This window comes from Canis lupus, chromosome 5, assembly GCF_003254725.2.
Source record: "Canis lupus dingo isolate Sandy chromosome 5, ASM325472v2, whole genome shotgun sequence".
Classification (NCBI taxonomy): domain Eukaryota; kingdom Metazoa; phylum Chordata; class Mammalia; order Carnivora; family Canidae; genus Canis; species Canis lupus.
Genome location: NC_064247.1, coordinates 12,417,361 through 12,439,807, shown reverse-complemented (window position 1 = coordinate 12,439,807; position 22,447 = coordinate 12,417,361). Strand labels below are relative to the sequence as shown.

Below are 22,447 nucleotides of genomic sequence, written 5' to 3'. Positions count from 1 at the left end.
ATTAACGAGATGATCTGTGCTAACACTTTTAGCTCAAGAATTCTGTGGCATTCTAAGGGTTTCCTCTTGGAGAGCTGAGTGCATGGAGGATCATTCCAAACCCTATCATTTTTTATCCCATTTCTCCATAGGTATGTCCCTACACTTGAGATTTTCCTTGGAGACCAAAGTAAAATAAATGGCAAATAAGTGAATTCACCAATGGGTAAATTAATTAGATACCTAGATTAATTTTTTTTATTGTGGTGAAATATGCATAAGATTTAACATTTTAGCCATTTTGAAGTGTACAATATGGTGGCATTAAGTACATTCACAATGTTATATATCTATGACCAGTATCTTATTTCCAGAACTTTTTCATCATCCCCACACCTTGATTTTTTAGACATCTTCTAACTATTCAAAGGTGACTTTTTTTTCTTATTTCTAGATTCTAAATGTTTGATGTGGCCAAGCAACTGACCTTGAGAAAAATGTCTTAGTTTCAAAATCCTCCACGGACGAAATCTTTCAGAAACATGTTCATCAGAGTAGTAACATGGAGACGGACTTAGTGTTGTGGTCACGTCAGTGGTTTTAAATCCTCTGAGAAGGGTTAACATCTAAAAGCCTAGTAGCTGCAGTTGGTGAATCATTCAGATCATTTCAGGTCTGGGGGTGAGGATTGCTCTCTGCTCAGTGCCATTCTTCTGCTTTCCCCCTGCTAATAGACTCTGCTCCCCTGGCCACAGGGGCGATCATGTTGATTGTGTGGTCCATCCTGGGCTATTCTTGGTACCTCACTTCCAGACCACAGTGACTGGTCCAAGGGATGGGCATAAGATCCAAACTATGTTCAGAATTTTTATCTGGGGATTTTCCCAATTTCAGTTGGAGAAGAGGGCCTATATTTACACCTCTGGTTTTGGAGCACTGCGACACAAATATGGAGTAGTGGCAGCCATATATCCCACCCTGTTCAGTAAGATAGTTTGAGAGAAAAAAATTAGCACTTGGAGAGAAACAGAGATAGACTTTTTAGAACATTTGATCCTTGGTTTAGTTGTCCCTAAGGCCATGTCCAACTTTTGCCCCTTTTACTGTTGAATTATTACTAATCTCCCTGTTTTGCTTAAATTATTTCAAGTTGTGTTTCTGTCCCTTGCAACTACAACTTCTGATCAAAATAGTAGGATTTAGAATTGTGGACAAACTACCTATCTTGATCAATAATATAGATGCCAGCCAGTGTTTGGTACCCTGGGGGAAAAACATATGGATAATGTTTCCTATGTCCATCCATCCACATGTCCAACCATCTTTCCATCCAGCTCCAGTCTCATGGATATCACATATATGTGAATAAAAAGCAACACTTTAAATTTCTTTTTTTTTAAGATTTTATTTATTTATTCGTGACACACACACACACACACACACAGAGATACAGGCAGAAAGAGAAGCAGGCTTCATGAAGGGAGCCCGATGTGGGACTCGATCCCAGGACTCCAGGATCATGCCCTGGGCCAAAAGCAGGCACTAAACCACTGAGCCACCCAGGGATCCCCCAACACTTTAAATTTCTATAATGTATTCCATCTTGTGAAATCCTCCTCATTGGCCAAAATTAGTAGCATCAATTGCAGGGAACAGAAGGCACTACATCCATTTAATCAGTAGGGATCTAATACAAGGAATTAGGTACTTCCAGAATTGTTGGGTATGCTGGAGGAGCTCAAGCTCTAGGGTGGGCCTCTCGGAACAATACTGTGGAATTGGTTGGCCCAGGGAACTTCTGCTTCTGCCACGATCAAAGAAGAATCAGGAGGTTACCACTGGAACTACTGACTTTAAAACTGAAATCAGTAAGCCATTTCAGATGTCTTCACAACTGTCTTTATCTCTCATAAATCTGGTGATAGGAAACTTCATTTTACTGCAGAAAAGTCCCCAAGTCTCCACAGCTGTACTTTTCAGTGGCAATAGCAGAATGTCGGGAAATGGACTTCACCTCACCTCTACCTTATAAACCCTGTGGTTGTATCTAAATGCATATCATGTTAATTGGGTAAAAGAAACCGTGTTTAGGACAGAGGTGGGGGTAAGCTTGCTCTCCTTGCTGGTTAAAGTCCACCTTTGCATTAATTTGGGGTAGCCCAAATGATGTATTTGGGGGTCATAGACAGGACGATGAAAAAACCAAAAACTATTATGTCAGGAGTAACTGAAGGATCTGGGGATATGTTGCTGGGAGAGAGAAAACTCGAGAAGGCGCTGTTTTCTTTTGCTAGACATTTGATAGGCTAACTTCTTTATGGTCCTTAAAGGTAGGATGAAAGCTATAGGAGATACAAATTAATGGACATTACAAAGAAGTTCCCACTTGTCAGAGCTATGGAATGATTGGGCTGTTCTGGAGTTTTCTGACTTTAGTAGTACCCAGTCATTATTTACGTGGTGGAAAATTTTATGTTTAGATCCTGACACTTGAATATGAATTCGTTATGAAGTTGGTTAATTTTGGCAAAGCTTTTTTCTTTCCTCAATTTTCCAGGGTAACTGTATCTATATTACTGCTGGGTTTAGAGAGAAATGGGGTTGAACACACCTTCTCTTTCAGGATCCAAACTAAGATCTTATGGAGGCGGGTGGCTATGGGGAACTCAGGAGATAGTCAGAACACTGTTGAAATAACACCATCAGGGGTTAGAGAGGAATAAGAAACAGCAGCATCTCCCACAAAAGATTTCAGGAATATATCCGATGGGCCATTTGGGCAGAACTGGGGTTTGACTGAGGAGTGTAATGGGATTTGGTATAAATAGTAATAGTTACTGGATATTGATCATATTGTGTGTGTGTGTGTGTGTGTGTGTGTGTGATATTTATCACTGAATACTCACAACACCTTTTTTTTGAGAGCTCCTTGATTTACACGTGAGGCAAATGAAGCCTAGAAAGGCTAAGAGACTTGTCCAAGGCAACAGTCACAAAGGAGCAGAGCCAGAATTTGGCCCCTGGAGCTCATGCTTATGCGCTCCATGACATCATGTTCTATGTCCAAATTGGGAAAGAATAAAAATCCAGCTGATAAGCCACGGCTGAGCCTAGGCTGTTAACAATCTGATCTACACAGCCAAGCCAAGAGGGTAAGGAAAGACAAATCCAAGTATTACATGGGCAAGGAGCCATCCATTTTTCCTTCCATAATCGGGATAACATAGTCAAAGCTAGGGAATGCTATTTTTGAGACATCTTTAATAACTGATTTCAGCTCCATTTATTCTAGTTACAGTTTTTCATCCATAAAATAGAAATAAAAGTAATTGCCTCAAAAGGTTCATCTGAGGATTCATTAATGTATATAAAAGTGCTTGCCTGGAGTGGAGTTGCTAAATCAAAGGGAGTTGACCGAGTTTCCAAACCAGCAGTTGTTTTGCCTTTAAGGAGATGGTTTCTGTCTTAGACCATCCAGTTGGTTAGAGAAACAATGGGAAAAGAGATATTTTTGAATTCTGGGCAGGCCTTTATTAAAAAAAAGAAAAAAAAGGGAATTTCACCTGTGAATACTATTTGAATCAACTCATAGTTATATCCCAACAGGCAGGGGAAATATGGAGTTCAGCTTGTGTTCAGGGAGTCCAATTTATGTTTGGGTTAAAACACCTTGGTATAATGCCAAGTGATATATTTTTCTGTACGGTCACTGTTTTCATAAAAGAGCAGACAGCTGCTTATGTGATATGATCTGAAAGATACCGAAAGGCCATCTGTCCTTAAATCTTTCCTCTTCCCCTCAGACGTAGAATCTGAAATTCCATTTTGAGAAATCTGCCCTTGGGTTAAAGCAGTGATTCTCAAACTTTGGTATGTATCAGAATCACCTGAAGATCTTATTAGAATTCTGACCCTGGGACCCTGGGGTTGGGGCTCAGGCAACTGTACATTTGACTAGAGAGTCTAATGCCCAGCAAAGTTTGAGAAACACCAGATAAAGGCATTGAATCTACAGAAATCTCCTATTAAATTCCAGGTTTTCACTCAGGGAGGTTGCCATGGTTCTCAAATTATAACCTCTACCTCATTATTCTACTAAAACTGGTCTTGCCAATATCATCAGTAAGCTCTTTGTTGTCAACCGTAACGGATTCTTTTTGGTCTTCATAAATTATGGTACGTCTCCTCAGCATTTGATGGTGTTGACTATTCCTCCTGTCTCCATCTCTGAGAGATACCAACCTCTCCTGGCTTTATGCCTTACCTCCTTGACTCTGCGGTCTACACTGCTGGCTTCTTCTCAGTTCAACTCCAAATATGGAAGTTCTTTAGGGCTTATAGCCAAGATCTCTGCTCTTCTCTGTATACTCTTTTCCTGGACTTAAATGCATAATGGCCAACAATTTCTAAATTTTTACCTCTTACCTAGTCCTCTCTCCCCAGCTTCAGTTTTGTCCCACTGACCATCTACTTAATAGATCCACTTGAAACACTCATCATAATCTCAAACTCAACATGTTGAAAGCAATTCCTAGACCCCCTCCACCTCATCTGTCTCCAATCTACATTTCTCAAGAAATGGTACCACTGGTACCAGTGTCCACCCAGTTCCTCAAATTGGAACCGAGAAGTCATGCTAATAACTTCTGCTTCTCTCCCATCTCCCACATCTGCTCCATCAGCAAGTCATGTCAGTGTCCTCCTAAATGGTTCCTGAATCTTTCCATCTCCCTGTTGACCCTGATCACTATCCAGCAAGTCCTTTTCCCCCAGAATCCTGTCTGGATCTCTACTTCATCTCTTGTGCCTTTTACATCATTCTCAAGGAAGCAGAACATTCTTTTAGATAACTCCAAACATAAACCTGATACTTTCCCCCCTTAAACTATTCAGTGGTGTCCCACTGCATTGGAATAAAATTTATTCCTTACCTGGTTCTGCAAGGCACCCATTGGTTTCTTCCTCATCTTGGTCTATAAGGCTGTTTATCTTCTGATTCACTACATTGCTGACAGTATTAAAGTCATACAGGCTTTCTTTAAGTTCCTCAAATACTCCAAATTATTTTCCTCCTCAGGGCCTTTGCATATACTGATCCTTTTGCCTGGAATGGTCTTCACCTCCATGACTGGCTACCTCTCACTTTTCAGAGCTCAGTGTAAATTTCGCCTTCTGTAATTATTCTCTCTGTTATTCTCCATTTATTTGTCACAGTGCTTTGAATTTTGTAATTGCTTATTCATTCATTCGTTTGTTTGTCATCAATCTCCCTCTCTAGAATATAATTCCATGAATTTAGGAACCATGTGCACATATCTGGCCTCTAAAAGAATATCTGGCATATATTACTTGCTCAATGAAATAAGGGGGTCTTTGGGTGGCCCAGTTGGTTGGGCATCTGACTCTTGGTTTCAGCTCAGGTCGTGATATCAGGGTTGTGGGACTGAACCACATGTTGGGCTCTGCACTCAGCATGGAATCCGCTTGGGATTCTTTCTCTCTCTCCCTTTGCTCCTCTTTCTTGTGCTCTCTCCCCAAAATAAATAAATAAATCTTTCTAAAAAATCTGCTAAATAAAATAAGGAAACAATCACAAAAATGTTAAGAGGAAATATAGCAGAATAGTTTAATTTTCTGGAGGCTTGAAAAGTTTTTCTAAGCATGGCATGAAACTTATAAACCATAAAGATAAAGATCGACCAGTTTGACTACATTAAGCATTTCACATTTCTATATACATAATCGAAAGATAGAAAATGAGCCAGGAAAAATCTTTGCAAAGTAGTCAAAGGAATTCTTCAAATAAGTAAGAAAAAAGAAGTAAATCAATAAACAAGCAGAAGGTACAACTTCTAGAAGAAAAATGGCAAGCTTTGCACAAGTGGCAGTATCATAGCCAACGAGGTTTATCTGAGGTGCGATTATTGCTAATTGAAAAATAGCAATTAGCTAGTAAAAATATTATTAGAAATATTCTCAAATTCACTTTTTAAAACATCAGATTTTTATATTGTTGAATAATCAAGAATTAAAAAGATTTACAAATGCTCTCAGGTCAGGTATGAGTGGAAGGCAGTTGGGTTTCATACAGTAATGTCATGCACTAATGGTTAGCTTTCTTACGTGCATTGTAATTTAGTGTAACATTTTTATCGAACGATTTGGCCATTTTTATTGAAACTTAAAATGTGTCTTATGGGACTCCTGGGTGGCTCAGTGGTTAAGCATCTGCCTTTGGCTCAGGTCATGATGCTGGGGTCCTGGGATCTAGTGCCTCACTGGGTTCACCTCAGGGAGCCAGCTTCTCCCTCTGCCTATGTCTCTGCCTCGCTCTCTGTGTGTTTCATGAATAAATAAATAAAATCTTTAAAATGTGCCTTACCTTTAATGCAATGCTGTTTTGAATTAGAAAATTTAGGTACTCACCTAAAATAATACTTTCACAATATACAGTGTATATTTATGGATATTTATGGATATATGCTAATATGTATTGATAGTCATATATAATGTAGATTCATATATCTCATATACGTTTAGTTTGGCTTTTTTAAGATAAAAAATGGACAGCCATTTGACTACACAATCAAATAATAATACATTCGTACAAAGAAATACTATGCAGCTGTTAAAAAGAAGAATGGTCTAGATTTATATATTCTATTTGGGAAAGATATATTCTTTGATGCGTTAAACTGAACAGATTTAACTGAATGGCATGTGTAGTAAGATTCCCCCCCCCCTTTTTTTTTTTAAAGACACAAGTATTTATAAACTGCATAAATACGTCCAGGCATGCATGGAAAAAAAAGAAAATGACTGTACATCTTAACCATGACTATATTTGGGAAATTGGATATGGAAAACTTTCCCTTTTTACATTGTACATTTATGTTTCATACGTTTCTGAATTGTTTGAATTTTTTTAACCACAAATGTGTATTGTTCTGTAATTAGAGAGAGAGAGAGAGAGAGAAGGAGGGGGGAGGAAGGGAGAGGGTAGGAGAAGGAGGGAGAGGAAGGAGACAAATGGTCACTGTCCGCTGCATTTTGCCATCATAGCTGGAGCCGCCGCACTGGCCGCCTGGAGGGTCAGAGCCCTGGGTCCAGGGTTCAGGGGCTCGGCCTTTCCCCTCTCGCTCTCTACCCCAAGGAGGAGAGGCACTTTGGCATCCCGTCTTTTTGTAAGGATTCAGTGAGCCGAAGGTAGTGGGAGGCCTCTATCGGCCATAAAGCTCTTTGAAACACACGAGATGCTGAGAATCCAAGTCCACTTCCAGCGCGGGCAGGGCGGGCAGGGCGGGCGCTCCCACCCACCGCGCGCGCTCCGCGGGGACCCGCAGCCGCCTGCACCCCGCGGCCCTGCGCCGCCCCCCTCGCCGGGGCCTGCCCCTCCCGCTCCATCCCTTCCCCCGGCCCCGGCCCCGGCCCCGGCCCCGGCCCCGGCCCAGCCGCTTCCCAGCAGAGCTTGGCTGTTCCTTGAACTTTGAGCGCTGGTTCGATTTCCTCCAGTGGTACCACATGGGGCTGTGCAAACAGAGCACGTGGTCGGGCCAGACAAAGGAACGTGTGTGCTGCGAACCATCCCCCTATCACGGGAGCGCAGGCCCGGCCAGGAGCGGCCCGGCGGGCGCGCGGGGGCTCTTCCCTGCGGCCGCAGCGGCCCGGGCGGGGGGCTCTCCGGAAGCGGCGCGGCGGGGAGGGGCAGGGGAGGGGGCGGGGGGAGGAGGGGAGGGATGGGGGAGGCCCCCGCGCTCCCGCCCGCCCCGCACCGCGCCCCGCAGCCAGCGCCGCGGGCCGCGCTCCCCTCCAGCTGCTCCGGTTGCATTTCACCTCCGAGGACGGGCTGCTGGGGCCCCGGGGGCGGGGGGGGGGGGGGTTCAAAGCTCGCTCTCCCGGGACGCGGGCGGGGGGCGGGGGCCGGCCCTGCGTACAGCTGTCAAAACGTCTAGGGCGGGAGGCGCAGGCACATCTGCAGCGGCGCGTCTCCGGCTGGGGGGCACGCGGGGAGCGCCTCCAACCTATCAGGGTAATGGCGAGCGGTAATTGCATTAGGATTAGTTATCTCGTGCGCTCCGCTCATTAGCCCGCAGGATGGCTCGCATCCAGCGCGAGGGTGGCACGCGGGGAGCGGGAGGATGTGCGCAGAGCAGGTCGCGGTAATGAAGGCCCGGCTCTCCCGGAGTTCGCTTCCCCCCGCCGCCGCCCCGCCCGGGCCCCCTCCTCGCCGCCGCCGCCTCCTCCTCCTCCTCCTCCTTCTCCGTCTTCCTCTAAACCTCATTTCCTGACTTTTTCCTGAAGGTCTTATGAAATGCGCAATTTAGGAAGATTGCCGTGAAAACAAATCTAGTCTGGCTGGAGGGGGGGGCTGGGGCGCGGGGGCGCGGGGCTGGGTCGCGGAGCCCACCGGAGGGGCGAGAGCGGTGGCCTTTCTCTGACGCCGAGGCCGCGGCTCGGGGTGCCTCGGTGGTTTTTCCTGGCAGGGATGCCCCCCACCCCGACCCCCCACCCCCACCCCCACCCCGACAAGGCGTCACTGCCCTCCCTGCGCGATGGGTCAAAGGGAGAGGTGACCATTCCCAGGGATCTGGGTCCCGGGGAGCCGGGGGGGGGGGGGGGGGGGCTTGGCCTGATGGACGCGGGACACAAGACATCCTTGTTTGAGGTCTGCCCTGGGAACAGGGACCCAGTCCTTACCCGCCTCACCGCCCGAGCACACTGGCATACCTCCCGAGGGTGCTCAAAACTGCGTGATGGCTAATAATAGCCATTTTCTAAAAAGTCAAGGGAATCATCCTCAACCTCCCTCAATGATGACACCACACTTGACTGGCAGGGAGGCCCACTTCCTTGCAATGTGACCAACCGCACAGGTGACCTCACTTTTCCAAATGCGTTCTTCTCATCTGCAAAACAGGATTCATAATTTACCCACAGGCTGATTCACACAAGCGCACATCACCCCAAACAGAACTTCACGCGTAGTAGGTGCTCAAGAGATGTTAATGTTAGTTCCTCCTCATGTCTTGGTTTATTCAGCCCTAAGATGGGGATTTAAAAAAAAAAAAAAACAACACACAAACCCTCTTTGATGTCTCAGGAGGAGGTAATTAATGTTCTCTTAACCCATCTGAAAGGGCCAATAGAGTACAAAGTTGTTTTATAATTAAGAAATGTATCAAACCCTGTGCAGGACTAATTGCTGTGCAAATTTGATTGAGGCCTGTGAGGACAAGATTGCCTTTAATGGGTTGTAGCGGAGGGGGACTATTTAATATTCTTCGGGGAAGTTCCAATGCGCAAGTCTGAGCACCGAGATTGCGTCACCAACCATTAGGAGCACTACTCAATGGTTTAGAGTGAATACACCAGGGCTTTGCTTAAATAATTATTTTGAAACTGGAAGGTTTATTGAGAGTTCAGGGTTCAGATTTAGAAATGTCAGAAATAGAGTTTTATTTGTTTCCATTGCACATAATGAATTGCCCTTTAAATAATGAAGCAATGAAAATGCCAAGTACCACATACTCCAATGGATTGCCAAATGTTGAATTAGGCCCCTGTGAGACTAAGGCTTCAAAGCCACATACATTAGAGAATTGGGACATTTACAATTTCTACAGAAATCATTGATCCAGAGGGAACCCGGTGAGAGCACACCCCTCACCAAATCTGCGGTCTAAACTTTTCAACTTCTACTTTAGTATCGGGGGAATATGTGGCGATCTTTGTCGTTGGGCACCTGGAACAATATTTTGCAGAGGTGGCCAACCAAGAGAAGTTACTAGGACGGCCTGTGTGTGTGTTGCATTTATTTGCATGGAGCAAAAATATTCTCCCCTTGACAGTAAGACCATGTGTACGTATTCACGTTGGGGCCAGTGGAAATGAGGGGTGTGATGGGCTCCCTTCCTTGTGGCCTGAGGTCACTGGTTCTGCTTCTTACAGAGAATCCAAAGGCTTGGAATGGCTTAGCCTTGCAGACACATTCTTCTCTGACGCCCACAGGGCCTCAAAATACATCTTTTTCCTTATACCCCAATTCTCTGTCTCTTCTTCATCCTCTCCGGATAAGAGATTTCTCTTTTGGTCTCTCAGGCTACTTCATCTACATTTTTCCTGGACTTCATTACTTTCTGCCTCCATCTGGGGTTTGGTCCCTTAATTATCATTTCTCTCCTAAGTATATGTTGTATTTCTTTTTTCACTGGAACTTACTTGGTTTACTTCTGCTGTTAACCACAATCCAGTCTTCTAGATGTTGCAAATACATACTCATTTGAATTCTTTTTAAAAAAAAAAAAAGATTTTATTTATTTCTTTATTCATGATGCAATCACACAGAGAAAGGCAGAGACATAGGCAGAGCCCCATGGGGAACCTGATATGGGACTCGATCCTGGGACCCCAGGATCACAACCTGAGCCAAAGGCTCAACCACTAAGCCACCCAGGCACCCCAAATTTGTTCTTTTTCTGATATCTTTTCCAGGTTTCCCTTTCCTTTTACTGCTTGGCTTATTTGTCTACATTTACTGTCTCCACTGGTCCCTTGACCCCCTGACATCTGACTTTGCCTTCTTTTAGTCTGTGGATTGCAACTGCCAGAGGTCCATTCTCACCCCACCCTCCTATGTTTATCAATCTCTCCTAAAGACCCTCCAGGTGTATATCAGGTAGCACTTTTCAAAGTCTTTGTAAATTTCTCTGATTTTTTCCCCCTCATCCGTGTCCTCTCTGCCACCCGTCCTCTCCTTTCTCCCAAACTATACACATGCCTTAAAAACAAGAGCTGATGTTTATTGAGCACTTACTGTGCATTTGGATGCTCCAATCGACCCTGTAAACAAGGCACATCGATTATCTCATTTTCAGAGGAAGAGCCAAGACTAAGGTAGTTGGTAGGTGTCAAATCCTGGTCTGCTCTGTCTGATTGAGTCTAACCTTTTAGTCCAGCGGCTCTAACGCTCCAGGTTTCAGGTCTCCGCTATCAACCCCTGCAAACTTTGCCAAGTCTGCATATCTCGCCGGATGGCAAACACAAAGGTACTGCACTGATTAGCTGACCACCCTCTCCTCCTTCCAGACGGCGACAGAACCATTTTTCCCAGAACCAAGGCTTGACCCCTCCAACCCTTTTCTCCTTCCCTGGCTCACCTTGCTCAGCCCTTTATGCTATTAGACTCTAGGTTTCAGCATACTTCTTCTATAATGACTCTTGAATATTTAAAAAATTCTGTCCTCCCTATTGTTCCCTTAACAGGGACATTTAAAGTGTCTCGTGTTAGAACTGACACCGTATCCTAATATTCTCTTACTTGCTATCCTGGCTGTTGGTTCGCACCTAACTTGTCCTGTTCATCATGGCCAGAATAGTCTTCTTAGAACCTTTCTTTCATGTTCACTAAGTTTTCCTTTAAGAATTCTAATGACTAGAGATGCCTGGGTGGCTCAGTGGTTGAGCATCTGCCTTTGGCTCAGGTCATGACCCTGGGGCCCCGGGATTGAGTCCCACATCGGGCTCCCTACAGGGAGCCTGCTTCTCCCTCTGCCTATGTCTCTGCCTTTCTCTGTGTCTCTCATGAATAAATGAAGTCTTAAAAAAAAAAAAGAATTCTAATGACTTCTCTTTACTTGTAATAAATTGATACCCCTTAACTTGTTACTCAAATTCTCTATGTCCAGGTCCCCCAACTTTTCATTCTATTATCACCTCCATATTTCTAAATAGCCCCTTAGCTCTGTCTTGATTAGTTAATTACTTGATTAGTCAGTATCCTGCCTTTTGCTGAAAAGGTCTTAAGACCCCTGTTGCAACCTCGTCCTCATGAGCCCAGGGCAATGGCATTACCGTGTAGTTTGCAAGTCCAGGAGCCATGGACCTGGATTCCAAGTCCAGCTCTGCATCTGTTAGGTGGGAGAGCTCGAGCAAGTCCCTCAGTTCCTCCCTGACTTCCTTCCCATATCCGCAAACCGAGATGTCCTGAAGGTTAACCAGGGAAATAGATGCTCTTATATCCATTGGTGACACAACGAAGCTATTCAACAAGTAGTAGCTCTAATTCATCCTTTTAATTTCCCCCATATTCCTGGTGAATTTCTGATTCTGTGCCTTTGGTGATGACTCCTTCCTTGCAGAATTTCTCTCTTCCTTGTCCACACTGATTAAAATACTCCCAGTTCTTCCATGTACATTCACCCCACTGCTTCGGTGAAGCTTCCCCTCCCCCATCCCCACCCTGGCTCCCCTGTGAGGGGTTTTTCCTCTAATTTTGGCACTTAGAACAGGTACCATGCAAGTCCTCCCTCGATTGTATACTGTCTTGGGGCATCCTTTACTTGCTCCAGGTCTTCATCCACACTGAGCCAACCACCTTAGGGTGTCAGTGAGAGCTCCAAGTGCCCCACATGGAGGAAATGTTAAATGGATAGAACAATGGAGTCGAGGGGGAGGGAAGTAACTATATTCAACAGGAAAAGTCAGGGAGGGTGTCGGACATCCCCCTTCCTTCCTTCCTTCCTTTCCTTTCTTGGACAAAATAAGTCATGTGTTTTCACTGTTACCTCCAACAAGCAGAATCAAAGGATGTGATCAAAACGTAACTCAATTTTGTTTCACACTGCCAGTTCAAACTTTATCCAGTTCGATCGTTTTTCTGCCTCTGGTATGGGTGGGTCTGACTATTAAAAAACTTTTTAGGGCAGCCCGGGTGGCTCAGCGGTTTAGCGCTGCCTTCAGTCGAGGGATCCTGGAGTCCCGGGATCGAGTCCCACGTCGGGCTCCCTGCATGGAGCCTGTTTCTCTCTCTCCCTGTGTCTATGCCCCTCTCTCTCTCTCTGTCTCTCATTAGTAAATAAATAAAATCTTTAAAAAGGACCCTTTTTATCGGGGTACCTGGGTGGCTCAGGGGTTGAGCGTCTGCCTTAGGCTCAGGTCTTGATCCCCGGGTCCTGGGTCCTGGGATCAAGTCCCACATTAGGCTCCCTGCTGTGAGCCTGCTTTTCTCTCTGCCTATGTCTTTGCCTCTCTCTCTGTTGTTTCTCATGAATAAATAAACAAAATCTTAAAAAAAACTATTTATCAAGATATAATTTACATAGAATGTTATGCACATGTTTTCAGTTTGATTAGTTCAATAATTCTGTACACCTGTGAAACCACCTCATCCACACAAGGTATAGGACATTTCCATTTCCCCAGAAAGTATCTTTATTCTTCTTCCCAGATGTTTGCTTCCCACCACCTCTAACCCCATCCTGCTTCCAGACACATCCCTGGCAGTAATTTATCTCCTAATAGGTTAATTTTCTCTGTTCCAAACTTCCTGTGAATGGAAATATGCAATATGTACTCTTCTGTGTCTGGCTTCTTTAGCTCCACAAAATGATTTTGAGATCCATCCAGGTGGTTGCCTATATCAGCATTTTATGTATTCCTTTCTATTTCGTATTGCATTGTATTATTGTGTAGCTCTGTTTTAGTTCACAGAAATATTCCATCGTGTGAATATACACCAATCTGTTTATCCATTCAACTGGTAATTGATGCTTGGGTTGTTTCTAGATTTTCACTATTATGAGTAAGACTGCTATTAATAGTTTTGTGCAAGGCTTTTTGTGGACAGGTGTTTTATTTATTTTGGGTGAATACCAGGAGTAGAACGGCTGGCTCATAGAGTAGATTAATGTATGATGAAAAATATTCCGTTGGGAGGTGGGTCCATAGAGCAAGAGAACTCTACGGCCAAAATAGATTCACTTCATCAGGTGCTCCATGTGGGTTTTAGTTTTCTGTGAGGTTTTTTTTTTTTTTTCTTTTTGAACTCTGTTGCAAGCTGAATCCTCATGTTGCCAGCCATTTATCTACTTTTATTAAATATTTACAGAGAATCTCCTCAGGATCTGGGTGATTTATGAACTTGGAAATGTTTCTTATAGAGTGGCCTTTGACTTATTTATGCAGGGTTTTTTTTTAAGGGGTTAAAATGCAGTAGAGGCATCACTACACTTCTTAAGACCTCTGTGGGCCAAAGACAGATCAAAGATGCCCACTTTACGGTTAGAGAAGTTGAGGTACTCAGTGGCAGCAGGGAGAGCCATAATTCTTCTGCAGAACAGACACATCTAAAGTGTCCTGATTGAGTCTGCACCACCAGACTGAGATGTTCACTACAGGACAAGTGAGCACCTGGCATGACAGGCCATAAGGTCCCATTGTGTGTGTGTGTGTGTGCACACACACCACAGTTTTCTTGCTGAATCATATCACTCCTCTCCTATATCATAAAACTAACACTCCATTCCCTCTGGGGTACTTTCACCCTGGTACTATCACTTAGTAACTCCTTTGAGATATATTCCAGTTGCAGGATATTTGGGGGAAAAATACTACAGCCAAGTTCCACAGCATCCCTGCTATGATCTCACTGGTTTTTGTAAACAAAGCAGAATTTGATCTCTGTATTTAGATGAGAGATCTTTCAGGAAATCAGCCAAAGTGTTGGGAGAGGTGGGTTGGCGATTCACTGGTGGGGCAGAGAATGACATCAGGCCATGTGATGGCTCATTTTGTGTGTCAACTTGACCTGGCTACAGGATGCCCACATAGTTGGTCAAACATTATTCTGAGTGTCCGTGAGGTTTCTGGATGAGTTTAATTGGGATCAGTAGACTGAGTAAACCAGATTGCCTAATGTGGGTGGGCCTCGGGCAATCAGGTGAAGGCCTGGATAGAACAAAAAAGGACGACCCTCTCATGAGTTAGAGGAAACTCCTGCCTGACTGCCTTGAACTGAGTTATAGGTCTTTTCCTCCTCTGGACTTGAATGTGAACTAACACAGTGGCTCTTCTTGGGTCTTGAGCCTGCTGGCTTTTGGACTGACACTACATTAACTCTCCTGGATCTCCAGCTTGCAACTGTGTATCTTGGGACATCTCAGCCTCCATTATGTGAGCCAATTCCTTATTATATTTATGTATATTTTAATATATAGTATATGTAAAAAATAACTATACATATTAATAATATATATTACATATAAAATATAAACAGAACCAGTAGGAGATATATCTCCACCTTATATATAGGAAGCCATTGTAGGATTAGGAGTTTCTAAAGTTGAATAATTTTCATGCTGAAAATTTGGGACATAGGATCTCTTCCACTGAATAAGGCTTATCTTTCTTTGAAATTATTCATGCTCAGAAAGATTTTCAAAACTTCCATTAACCATACCTGGCTATTAAAAAGTGGTTGTCTCTGAGTGGTGGTGATACACATGATTGTTATTTTCTGTATATATATTTTCCAGATTTCCTAAAATTACTCTAGATTATTTTTTTAAAAATTAAACTTTTAATCTTGAGATAGTTACAGATTCAAATGCAGTTGTAAGAGATAGCATAGAGTGATACCATGTACCCTTGGTCCATTTTTCTCCAATGGTAACATCTTACAAAGCTATAGCACAATATCACAACCAGGGTATCGATATTGATTCCGTCAAGAGTCCATCGTCCCAAGAATCTCTCATGCTATCCTTTTAGAGCCCTACTCACTTCCCTGGAGCTTCAACCACCCCTTATCCTCTGACAACCACCAACCTCTTCTCCATATCTGTAATTTTGCCATATTAGGCATGGAATCATACAGCATGCAATGCTCTGGGGATTCACCTATGTTGTTGTATATTGACAATTCATTCCTTTTTCATTGCAGGGTAGTTTTCCATACTGTGGATGTACCACAGGCTATTTAACCATTCACCTGTAGAAGGATATCTGGGTTGTTCCCATTTTTTTCACTATTACGAATACATAAAACTGCAATAAACATTTGTGCCCAGGTTTTTGTGTGAATGTAAGTTTTAATTTCTCTGGGATAAATGCCCAGAATTGCATTTTTTGGGCCCTATGGTAGTTGTGTGTTTGGTTGTAAAAGAAACTACCAAGCTCTTTCCCAGAGTGGCTGTACCACTTTACACCCCCACTGGCAATGTATGAGAGATCCAGTTTCTCTGTACCCTCATCAGCATTTGATGAGGTGTATAATGTTATCTCATCATGCTTTGAACCTGCATTTCCCTAATGACTAATATATTTTCATGTGCTTATATGCCACCTATATGTTCTCTTTAGTGAAATGTCTCTTCGTGGTGTTTGCACATGTTCTAGTTGGAGTGTTTGGTGGTTCTTGCTGTCAAGAGTTGAGACATCTTTATATAGTCTAGGTACTAGTTATTTGTCAGATATGAAGTTTTCAAATCTTTCTTCCCACTATATAACTTGTCTTTTTATCCTCTCATCAGGATCTTTCATTAAGAGAAGGTATGTAATTTTGATATAGGTCAAGTTATTGATTTTTCCTTTTATGGATTGTGCTTCTGGTGTCCAGTGTAGAATCTTTTGCCTAGCCTAGATCCAAAGACTTTGTCCTATTTTTTTAAAAAAAGTTTTAGAGTTTTTAAAAAATGCTTAAGTCTATGATCCATTTTGATTTAATATTTTAAAAAGACTTATTTAGTTATTTGAGAAAGAGTGGGGAGATGGTAAGAAGGAAAGGGAAAGGGAGAGAATCTCAAGCAGATTCCCTGCAGAGCCTGCAGGGCTCAATCTCACAACCCTTAGAGTAGGATCGAGCTAAAATCAAGTCAGACACTTAACCTGCTGAGCCACCCAGGTGCTCTGCCTTAATTTTTATCTAAAGAGGGAGACTTACATCTAGGTTCTCCTCCTCCTCCACTCTTTTTCCCTCTCTCTTCCCCTCCCTCTTCTTCCTCTCCTTCCTGCCTATAGATGTCTAACTGCTCCAGCACCATTTGTTGAAAGGTCGTCTTTTCTCCACTGAATTGCTTTTGCATCTGTCAGAAATCAGCAGGCTATATTCATATCAGTTTATTTTTGTGTTCTTTATTTTCTTCCATTGATCTGTGTGTCTACCCTTTTGCCAGTACCAATGTTGATTATGGTAGTAATATAAAAAGTCTTGAAATCAGGTAGACTGAGCCTTCCTATTTTGTTCCCGCTTTCCAAAATTGTCTTGGTTATTTAGTTTGCCTCTCCATTTAAATTTTTAGAATAATCTTGCCTGTGGCTACAAAAAAAACTTTCTCTGATTTTGATAGGAATTATATTAAACCTGTATATAAATTTGAGCAAGAAATGACATCTTTTACTATGTTAAGGTTTCCAATCCATGAATACAATGTGTCACTCATTTATTTAGCTTTTCTTCAATTTCTTTCATCATTGTTTTGCAGTTGTCAACGTATAAGACCTGTACATGTTTTGTTAGATTTGCACATAAGTATTTGATTTTTTTGAGTGATTGTAAATGATATTATAATTTTAGAGTCATATGTTTGTTGGTAATGTATATAAATAGAAGAACATTTATATTTATATGTAATATATAAATGCATAAAAATATTTATTTATGAATATAAAATTTATGTTCATCTTGTACCTTACAATCTTGCTGAATTTATTTATTAGTTTTAGGCATCTTTAAAGTAGAGCCTTGGGATTTTCTATACATACAAGCATTCTGTCTGCAGATACAATTTTATTTCTTAATTTCCAATTTGTATGTCTTTTATTTCCTTTTCTTGCCTCCTGCATTACTTTATTTAGAACTTCCAGCACAATGTTGAATAAGACTGGGGAGCAGCTATCTTTATTTTATTCCTGATCTTAGGAGGAAAACATTTGGTCTTTTACTACTTAATGTTAGCCGTTGGCTTCTTGTAGATGGTCTTTATCAAGTTTAGGAAGTTCTCCTATTTCCATTTTTTTTTTTTTTCTGAGAGTTTTCTAAAGAATCATGAATGGGTATTAAATCTTATCAAATGCTTTTTCTGCATTGATTGATATGATCATGTGATTTTACTCCTCTACCCCATTAATATGATGAATCACATTGATTGATAGCTGAATATTGAACCAGCCTTGCATCTTTGGAATAAACTCCACTTGGTTGTGATGACTAATTCTTTTTATAATCGCTGAATTCTATTTGATGACATTTTGTTAAGAATTTTTATGTTCATATTCTTGAAGGATATTGGACTATAGTTTTCTTTTTTTGCATTGTCTTTGACTGATTTTGTACTATCTTTGACTGCTAGCAGAGTAACATTAGCTTTATAAAATAAATTGTTAGGTGTACTTTCCTCTTCTGTTTTCTGGAAAAGGTTGTGTAAAACTGGTGTTAATCTTCCTTTAAATGTTTGATAAAATTCTCCATTGAAACTAACTGGATCCAGAGATTTATTTGGGGGGAATTTCTTAATGAACTCAATTTCCTTAATAATTTTTTTAAAAGAGTTTATTTATTTATTCATGAGAGACACAGAGAGATAGGGAGAGAGAGGGGCAAATATGCAGGCAGAAGGAGAAGCAGGCTCCATGCAGGGAGCCCAATGTGGGACTCAATCCTGGGACTCCAGAATCATGCCCTGAGCCAAAGGTGGACACTAAACCACTGAGCTACCTAGGCGCCCTGATTTCCTTCATAATTATAGGAATATTCAAATTATCTCTTTCATATATGGTGAGTTGTGATAGTTTCTGTTTCTCAAAGAATTTATCTATTTCATCTAAAAGTTATCAAATTTATGTGTAAGTTCTGAAATCAGGAAATGTGAGTCCTCCAAATTTGTTCTTCTTTTTCAAGATTGATCAGGCTATTTGGGATCTCTTAAGATTCTATATAAATTTTAGGATGGATTTTTATATTTCTGAAAAAATATTGTTGAGATTTTGATAGATTGAATTTGTAGAACACTTTGGGTAATAGTGACATCTTAACCATATTGAGTCAGTCCATGAACATGGGACATCTTTCCATTTATTTATTTCTAATTTCTTTCTGCAATATTTTGTAGTTTTCATTGTATAAGGCTTTTAATTTCTTCTTTAATTCCTAAATATTTTTATGCTATTGTAATAAAATTGTCTTATTAATTTCTTTTTCATAGAAATGTAAGTTACTTTTGTGTATTGATTTTGTATCCTGCTACTTAGCTGAATTCATTTATTAGTTTTCACAGTTTTATTCTGATATAGAATCTTTAGAATTTCCTACCTATAAAATTATATCATCTGTGAATAGATAAATTTCCTTTTTTCTTTCCAATTTGGATGCCTTTTATTTTGTTTTCTTGCCTAATTGCTATGGCTAGAACTTCCAATACTATGTCAAATAGACGTGAGAGAGTGGAAATCTTTGCCTTGTTTCTGATCATAGAAGAAAAGCTTTCAGTCATTCGTCATTGAGTATGATATTTGTTGTGGGTTTTTCATATAGCTTTATCATGTTGAAGTAGTTTCCTTCTGTTCCTTGTGTATTGAGTGTTTTTTATCATGAAAGGGTAATTGAATTTATTGAACTTTATCAAATGCTTTTTCTGAAGCAATATCATTCTATTCTATAACAGTTCTTCATTCTATTAACATGGTATATTACATGATTGATTTTTGTATGTTGAACCATCCTTGTATTCCAGAAATAAATCCAATTTGGTCATAGTGTATAATCCTTTTAATACGTTGGTGAATTCAGTTTGTTAGTACTTTGTTGAGGATTTTTGCACCAGTATTCATAAAGGATATTGTTATCTAATTTTGTATTGTCTTTGGCTCTGGCATCAGGGCAATTCTAGCTTCATATAATGAGTGGGGAATGTTCCCTCATTAAAAAAAAATTTTTTTTTTTGAAGAGTTGTTGTTCTCTAAATGTTTGGTAGAATTCACTAGTGAAGTCATCAGATCTGAGCTTTTTGTTGTTGTTGTTGGGAGATTTTTGATTACTTATTCAATTTCCCTACTAGTTATGGGTCTATTGAGGATTTTTATTCCATGATGTAGTCTTGGTAGATTTCGTATTTATAGTAATTTGTCCATTTCATCTATGTTATCCAATTTGTTGGCATATAAGTATCTTAAAATCCTTTATATTTCTGTAGCTTCAGTAGTACTGTCCCCACTTTCACTTTTCATTTTAGTAATTTACATCTTGTCTCTTTTTTAGTCAGTTTAGCTTAAAGGTTTGTTCAATTTTGTTGGTCTTTTCAAAGAACAAATTTTTGGTTTTGTCAATTTTCTCTGTTATTTTCTATTCTCTATTTCAATTACATCTCTAATTTTTATTATTTCCTTCCTTCTACTAGCTTTGGGTTTATGTTGATCTTTTTCTAATTCCTTAAGTTTTAAAGTTAGGTTTTTGATTTGAAGTCTTTCTTCCTTTTTAATGTAAGCCTTTTTAGCTATAAAATTTCCCATTAACACTGCTTTCACTGCGTCGCATAAGTTTTGGTATGTTGTGTTTTCATTTTCATTTATCTCAAGATATGTTCTAATTTCCATTTTTATTTCTTTTTGACCCATTGATTGTTCAAAGTTGTAGTGCTTAATCTCAACTAATTTGTGGATTTTCCAGTTTTTCTTCTTTTATTGATTTCTAACATGATCCCGTTGTGGTCAGAGAAGATCCATCGTATGACATTTACCTGTAAAAATCTATTGGCAATTGATTTGGGGGTTAACATGGCTTATCCTGGAACTGTCCCTATGGCCTTGAGAAGAATGTATATTCTATTGTTATTGGGTAGAGTGTTCTATTTATGTCTTTAGATCTTGTTAGTTTACTGTGTTGAGTCTTCTATTTCTTTATCTTCTCTCTCTTTGTTTTGTCCATTATTGACAGTATACCATTAAAGTCTCCAATTATTACTGTAGAACTATTTCTCATTTTGATTCTGTCAATTATTGTTTTATTTCTTTTTCTGGTCTGTTATTAGTGCTTATATGTTTATAATTGTTATATCTTCTTGCTGTATTGAATCTATTATTAATATATACTGTCCTTCTTTGTCCTTGTAACCTTTTTTGGATTTGAAATCTGTTGGATTTAACATTAGGATAGCACCTCCTGCTTTCTTTTGGTTACTAGTTGCATGAAATATCTTTTCTCACCCTTTCACTTTCAATCTATTTGAATTTCTGGACCTAAAGTGCATCTCTTGCAGACAGCATGTAGTTGGGTCGTGTTTTTATTCATTCTTCCAATCTCTGTCTCACTTGAAGTTTAATCCATTTATCTCTCATGAGTTTTTATTTTAATTATTTTACCTTTGGTTCTGAAATTTCTATTTAGTTCTTTTTTTAATCATCTGTTTATTTGGAGATTTCTGTTTCTTTGCTGAGGCTTTCTTTCTTTTTCATTCTTTTTAAGCATGTTCATAATTGTTCACCAAAACATTTTTATCCTCTTTAGAGTTCTAACATCGCTGTTATTTTGGTGTTGGTTTTGACACCTATTGATGTCCTTTTCTTAATTCACTTTGCAATCTGTCTGGTTGCTATGATGAGTAATTTTCTATCAAAACCTGGCCACTTTCGTTTATGTTATGATATTCTGGATCTTATTTAAACATTCCATTTTAGCTGGCTTCTTCTGACATTACTTCAAGAGGGGAGAAGAGGGCCCTCTTTTGATACTGCCAAGTGGAGGCAAATGTGCATGTTCTCCACTGAGTCATCATTGACATCCATTGGAGGGATCTTTGTCATAGCTAGATGGGAATGGAAGTTCTGGCTCCCCTCTAGGCCTCCACTGATATCTCCCAGATGGCTGGGAGGGGTAGATGTGTCTTTTTACTGCTCCCCATCTGGCTACACTGACACCATGAGGAGGGTGTCCTCATTATGGCTGGGCAGTGGTGAACATTCTGACTCCCCACTAGTCATCCTCTGATACTACCCTAGTAGGGATGAGGAGGATGTCTCAACATTCTGGGTGGGAGTGGAGGTCCAGGCCCCCCATGTGGGCTCCTTTGATACCCTGGGGAGGTGGGGTTACTGTCTGGCAGGGATGAAAGGTAGCTTCTTACCTGGTCTTTTCTGACAACACTTGTTGAGGGTGGTGGGTGCCTCATTACAGCCTGATTAGGACAGAAATCTAGGCTCCTCACTGGCCTTTGCTGGCACAGGTGAGGGTAAGGCTACAGTGTTCTCTGTGTTTTTGGCAGGAGTAGAGCAATTATTGTCTAAAAGCCTTCTCTCCTGCTAGACTGCCTTTCTTCTGGTCCTTCGGCTAGGGTGCACAGGCTGTTGTGGAGGTTTTTTTTAATCTATGCCTATTGCCATTTCTGAGTTTTTAGTTTCTTCAGCTCCAAGCCTGGCATCTATGAAGCAAAGAGAAAACCCAGGATATGCAACACTGCCCTGGGTCCTGAGGCTCCTAGCCAGTCTTTTGCCTTCTTTACACATTTCAGAGTCCTGTGTTTGTGATATATATAATGTCCAGGCTTTTGAGTTGTACTTTGTCAGAGGAATAGAGAAATGTGTGTCTACTCCATCTTCCTGTAGGTGGAAATACACCCAGGTATTATTTTTATGACGAGGAAAATGTAACATATTTTTAACAAAACAAAAAGACTTAAGCTGCAGCTGGAGGTTTGTGAATGCA

The 22,447-nt window shown here is 41.0% G+C and overlaps 1 non-coding gene across 1 annotated transcript; it reads left to right on the top strand.

Moving 5' to 3' along the window:
• Positions 1-5,848: 5,848 nt before the first annotated feature.
• On the top strand, positions 5,849-5,982 carry LOC112671559 (U4 spliceosomal RNA). Its single transcript, XR_003143689.1, has one exon. It is a non-coding gene; the product is annotated as a U4 spliceosomal RNA (small nuclear RNA).
• The last annotated feature ends 16,465 nt before the right edge of the window (positions 5,983-22,447 follow it).